The sequence below is a fragment of the Grampus griseus genome (assembly GCF_964374135.1).
Source record: "Grampus griseus genome assembly, chromosome: 13".
NCBI lineage: Eukaryota > Metazoa > Chordata > Mammalia > Artiodactyla > Delphinidae > Grampus > Grampus griseus.
Window position 1 is genome coordinate 43,651,166 of NC_139007.1, and position 7,060 is coordinate 43,658,225.

Below are 7,060 nucleotides of genomic sequence, written 5' to 3' on the forward strand. Positions count from 1 at the left end.
TGAATAAATTAAAACACGGTGTATACAGTCCCCATCAAACAAATACATTTGTTTTACTGAACTGTATTTTCATCTCAAAGACTGTTCACCCCATCATCACCTCATTCCAAAATGCTTCTTTATAGCAATTCTCATTTCAAAAGGGTGCTTCAAATTGATTCTGAGGAATTTCAGTTCTTCACACTGTTTTCTGGCTCTATGCTTTTTTTTTTAAATCAGATCAGCAGAAACAATGTGAAAATACCTGCCACAGTAATTTCAAATGTTTACCATCTACCAAATTATACATAAATGATCTATGGCTGCAATGCGGTCCTTGAGTGAAGAACTTTTTCAGGAAAGACAAACAAATGTTGTTGAAAATATAAATGGATATGTTGCAAGAAGAAGACACTTGTAGCATTTGCGGAAACTTAGAGTTTTTGTTTTTATTTTTAATCAGAACCGAGAGAGCATTTCTGAAAGAACTAGTCTTGCTTTTCACAAGAGTTTTGCATTCACAGAGTGTTATATATACACACTCGCCTCCTCCTCATAGGGGTAGACATCACTCAACTAAATGCTACAGGGCTGCAACTGGCAACGCGGTCCGATAGGCAGCAAAGCATTACTGGATGGACACGCAGGGTAAAGTGATAAAACATCTATGCCCCCACCCCACGCCACCCCCCCAAAACAAAGAAAGGTATAATTGTTGAACATGTATAGGTTTTTAAAAAAGCACAGAGAAAGGCTCTGGGCTATAAATCTATTTGTATGTCCTACATACCAATTCTGTTCTGTGGTCTTAACATACATGCTAGTCACTCTTAGGGACTGCTGTGCTCCATGAGGATTCTATTGTGCATCCAGAGCTGAGAATCCTGCTCGAAAGCCTCTTCTGCTCTGTGAATTAGTGACAAACTCCCTTCCCATTCCTTGTTTCAGTCACCTGTGCACATCTGCATTTCCCTCACAACCAAGGAGGCCTTTCACCAGGGCTTGAAAGTTTTGGTATATTTTCCTACTCCATTCCCCATTCTGTCCTCAGAACTGGAATGTAGTTTGAATGTGAAGTATTACAGATTTTAACGTTCAGATTCAAGGAAGTAAGTATGTATCAAAATAATGTTTAAATTTATCATCTAAAAGAATAACACTTGAAGTAAGCCTTTTGCATGGGTTTGCAATTTTATAGGAAATAAAATGGTATAAAAAGAAATGGAAAAACGTATCCTTTTATTTTTTTAAGTTCAGTGTATTTCAGACTTAAGCCTATGGGAACATAATGACACAGTATTATAAACACTCCAATATTTCTAAAGGTTTGACTTTTTTTTTTTTTTAAGGTTTGACATTTTTAAAGAGTGTGTATAATATTCAGGTGGGGCTCAAATGGATCAAACCACCCCGGCTGCTGTTTTGTAAAGCAGCATGTTCTATGGTAGCGCGGCTAAGGGCAGCAATATCCAACCCTCAAAAGGCAATAAAGACCACTCTTAAATGTACCTTATTTCTAAACTATGGTGGCATATTATAGCACTCTTTGTCAGCACTTTATTGGTTTCACAAGAATAAAAACAAACACTGAGGTCTTTACTCTGAGATTCATTTCTAGAATTTATTTTACTAACAAAGGCCTTATTCCTGTGAGAGGTGTTCTAGTTATAAAAGAAGAATCTCTCTTGGTAAAGCTTATTTGCTGTTTGAAAGGCTTTATTTATTTGACATTCTTAATTTATAAATGTGCTTTAAAAGCAACAGACTCTGTAAAATCATGCTTTTCCATGATCCATATGATAAACCAAAAGAAGGAAATTTACTGAAATAAGAATAGTTTTCTGTATCTGGGCAAAACTGATGCATTTATGCATTTATATGGGAAGAAAAAAAGAAACCCTAAACTTTGTTTAAACATGAAAAAAATTGGAATAAGTCCAATTTGCATTCAGCATTGTTCTAGAGGTTATTTACCACAATTGCATATTCATTGAAGTTTTGCCAAAACATTTACTCTTACTTTTTCCTTTCTTTTATTTAAGCATACAACAATAGGCGGTTGATATCAGTGCTTCTCTTAGCTGTTTTGATTTTGTATTGTATATACATGAACTCAGGTTGCCTCAAAATAATAAAAGAAAATAAGGTATATTTCCAAAGCAACAAAAGAACAGCCTATTTTGCTACACTGTTACTGCAGAATTGTGTCTAGAAGAATGTATGTTTAGATGTGAAAAATGGTTTATGAATCATAACAAAATCCATTTACTGATCAGCCCTGCCTATGGGTGACAAAAGGATGACAAACACAACAAAGAACATGGTAAATGGCCACCAAACCAAACAAAATCTACTTTGCAATTATCTATTCAGCAAGAGTCCACTCATTTTGGCTGCCTTTTGAATCAAGAGAGAAAGATGAATGGTGGCTGGAAAAGAGAGAACACCCCTCGTCCCCATCCTCCAACACTAGGAGGTTAACAGACTCTCCTATACAGACATCCACAAATGCTAAGAAAGGGAACTGGCGACAGGAAGAGGCCCCTTTTAGAAAGGTATCGTTGTGAAGCTTTAATTTCCCAACTTGTTTTAAGATGTTTTCCGTTTTTCAGGCTGAAATTTTTCAGAGACAGGATTCAGGAAAGCCAATTAAACATTATAGGACAATGGATAGATCAAGGTATAATTCTCTTTAGGGTAAGAAAGCTGTCTTTATATAAAGCCTGTCTCACTAGAGGGGAGAGATGAGAGAAGAAAGGCTCTTAGAGAATAAGAGTAATGAGTAGCTTTTTATAAAATGTCATGTCAAACAGGAGTCCTTCATGCATTTTTGAAAAAGAAATGAGCAATATTTACCATATATGTGACAAGCTATTTGACAGCATACATTTTGTTTCTTTTTACTTATATTTAGCCATTCACGGGGACTGTGTGAGTTGCCCAGAAAAAAACCTTTTTGGACATGAGACATGGTTGGGGACTCAGGAGGCTGCCAACCCCAGGTTTTTGTCATTAGACTCCTAAATTCTCTCTAGAATGTAAGCTCTCTGAAGGTAGATTTTGTTCTGTTTTGTTTCTGTTTTGCTAGCTGCTTTATCTCTAGCACCCATAATCAGGCCTGGCAGTAAGTATGCAATAAATATTTGGGGTATGAACAAATGAATGTAGGCTAGCTCAGACCCCAAGTTCTCTGACTTTGGCTACTATAGGGAGTTACCAATTCACTGAGATGTTAGCATGTGTCACACATGGTGCCAAATACTAATGTTGACCTTAAACAAACAGGCTGCAGCAAAGATGGTTTTATTCAGGATCAGCAGAAAACTGCAATTCAGGGTCTGCAACCATTGCGAGCCATGTGCAAGTCCCCCCACCCACTTCCAGGAAGGGGAGGAAAACTTTTATAAAGGAGAAAAGGAAGTTGGGAGGGCTACAGGAAATAAAGAGTCCATGGCTTTTCATTGGCTGAGTCCTTGCCAGGAAGGAGAGGAGTCTTCCTTCTTCCTGCTGGCTCTGCTATTGTTTCAGGGCGTGAGAGCTCCCCGTTCTCATTGCCCAACTCTATTTAATTGAGGTTTCTGTTTATTAATTTTTTTACACTAATCGTTTAATTCTCACAAAGGCTACATGATAAAAGCACTATCATCTCCATTCTAGAATTAGTTGTGAAGTACCAGAATTAAAATGAGGTACTTAAGTAACTTAAACTCTTGCAACATGTAGAAGATAGAGAAAAAAGTCACCTTAGTTTAAGTCCAAAGCTTAAACTCTTCCTTACTGTGCTAAATCCTGGCTCAGTCCTGCTTAGCTGATGACTCTGATCCACCCATAGTCTCAGTCTTGTCTTTATTCTGATCCCTAGTCTTATCTAAACTCTGCTCTAACTCTGATCTTGGGATTTGTACTGCACCTGATACAAACTTCTCTTCAACACTCCAATGTCTCCAGTTCATCTGTGTGGGGCTGTCTTAGTCAGTTTTGGCTGCCATAACAAAATGCCATAGATTGTTGGCTTTAACAACAGAAATTTATTTTCTCACAGTTCTGGGTGCTACAAGTCTGAGATCATGGTGCTAGCACAATCATGTTCTGGTGAGACCTCTTCCTGGCTTGCAGATGGCTGTCTTCTCACTGTGTGCTCACATGGCCTTTTCTGGGTATGTGCACCTGGGGAGAGATCGCTCTCTCTTTCTCTTCTTATAAAACCACCAATACTATTGGATTAGGAGCCCACCCTTATGACCTCATTTAACCTTATCAACTCCTAAAAGCCTTATCCCCAAACACAGTCACACTGGGCACTAGGGTTTCAAAATATGAATTATAGGGGAACACGATTCAGTCCGTAGCAGGTATCCTTCTGAACTAAATAATCTGGGACAGTAACAACCAAGCATATCCTATTTTTCTGCATTTAATCACATGATTCACTGTCACACTTGCGGAAATAACTTTTTTGTCATCTTTTGGGTTCTTGTAATGTTTTGGCCTCAGTAATTTAGAGATTAAATATTCAAATCTTAGGCAAATGTGTACTGGATTTGAAGAACTGTTAAAACTCAAGTCATTTGCTGATGCAATCATCCAACAGTCATCTCTTGGGAATTCCTCGATTTTTTCCAGAGTCTTCATTCTGGCCATCCCATGATCAGAGTTAGTATTATAGAGGAAAACACAGATTCGGGGGTCATATACCTGAGTGCTAAGCCTCTTTCTATGTGTATGACCTGGAGAACATGGTGCACTTCACAAAACATACATTAAAAAATTATTGTTGTTCAAAGTCTACCAAACCAAAGATACCTCTTGATTACCCAAGGGAAATTTTATAAGTATTATGTGGCCTAATATAGTTTCCAGTGGTCATCACATCTGTGTGCTGCTTTCTTTTTCCTATATGTAATTTTTAGAATCCCTGTTCTGAGTGGACAATGACCAGAGGGTCAATACAACTCTTAATTATTCCTTGAGATATTGTAAGTATTTCTTGGAACTTTCCAGTTGGATCTTAGGATCAGAAATCATATTCTGACCTAGTTATTACAAAGGTTCCTTACTACAGGGAAAAAAAAAATGAAGCCTGTGACAGTCTCTCTTTGGTAACAATGGCCTTGTTTTCTGAACTGGTATTAAGCTTCTATTCAGTGAATCTTGTATAAGAATACAACTACATGGCATCATGACCTGCACCAAAATCCCAAAATGCTGTTGTAGATTTGACCATTGTAGACATGACTAAAACATCAAAAAGTCTTGGTGCAGCAGTGTGAGCATCTTGTTTTGACAAAAATAGACCTGACTTATGAACGTCCTTTCTTCAGGGAACTCAGGGAAGTCTAATTGTGTGTGTGTGTATGTGTGTGTTGTATGCACATGCTGCCGTGAATTGCAAAGTTCCTGTGGAAGGGAGATATTTCTTTACATGTTTCATTAGCATAATTACATTTTAAGATACAATAGTGGGTTTTAAAATATGTGATTAAAAAAATTAAAATATGTGTCTACAGTAAATGCAAAGCCATTACTTAAAACAGAATGAGAATGTGTGCAAGTCATACATATTGCACTATTTATAGGCATTTCTTAGAAATATTGTAACAAGTTATCACCATTAGATTTTCACATAATTACTTATGAATCTAAAATAGAAATTACTTTTTAAAGAAGAGATTGAACATCCTTAAGCTGCTATCAGTTACTAAATTTAGACAATAATGCAAAATTCAAGTAGAAAAAGTAATTCCTTTTTGCAATATTTTCTTTCATTACTGAACAAATAAAGTTTTCAGTTGTTTGGTAACACTGTGATAATTAGTTTAATAATTTCAGTTTCTCAAAAAGACCAAGGTATATTTTTCTCTATAATTGTAGAGAAGAGTTCTAGACAAGGAGCTTGGAGATCTGAGTTCTTGCTTTGGCTCTGGCATTAAATAGCTGTGAGACTTTGGGCAGACTACTAAACCTCCAGAATTTTCCTGACTACAAAAGGAGAGGATAAGATAAGAATACATGAGCTCTGAAGTCCTTACAGGTCCTCCCAGTCTGTGATTCCAGGTGATTATTCTTATTACTAAAGCCGGTAGAATTAATCTCCATGAACAGATTAGATGGTAAAGGTAATTACAGGTGAATGTTTTTCCTCACATGGTCACCATGGCTCATGTTGTCATTATTAAACAAAATGCTCCAGGTGACATCCTGCAGTTAATTACCCCAGACCAACAGAAGCCACATTTGATGGTTCCTTACTCTTCTCTGAAGTTTATTACTCATAATGGTTGTTTGCCAACTACTTGGGGTTGGCATCTACCACACAAGGTGCCAACATGTCACTCTCTCACATAAGATTTACTTGATCTCCCTACTACGCTAAGCCAGCACTCTTTTTATACGGGTTTACACAAGATTAAACAAGAAGTTTCAGTCACAGCATTTAGCACAGTTGGTAGTTAGCTACATATCTATGTAATCGTATCATATCTGTCTCTTTCTTTAGGGTGTAAACTCCAAGACAACCAAGACGAGGCTAGTATTTTTTTTTTTAATTTGGTTTTTAGTTTTTCAAGGGAACAAATGAACATATCTTAAAGAGACAGTGCTATGGGGCTTAATAGGGAAAACAGCAGCTCCCTGCCCACTCCAGTACCATTTTCAGCTCTTCAGAAGCAGCTACTTTCAACTCTTCTAGCTGAATATTTTGGCGTTTTTGAGCACTTTTTGTAAATAACATGCCTATATTACTTTTGCTTGAATTCTTGTTTTAGGCATTGAATATTGATTTCCCTCTTGGAAGAGAAGGTTTTATTTAGTTCTCTTTCACTTCTCCACTATTCTTATCTCACAAATGCTTTCTGTCATCCCATTCTCCCAACACAGTTAGATCAACAGTGATTATTATGACTGTCATTAATACATTATTATTACATAGTGCCATTCTCAGCTGAGTCATGTAGTATACCATGATTGAGTCCCTTTTTGCACAAATTCTTAGTCCCGCTGAGTTAATCATTACCTTGTTTAGTTTGTTTTCAATAGTTTATCATTATTTCAACCCTAGCCCCTTCCTAATTGGGAAAATCTC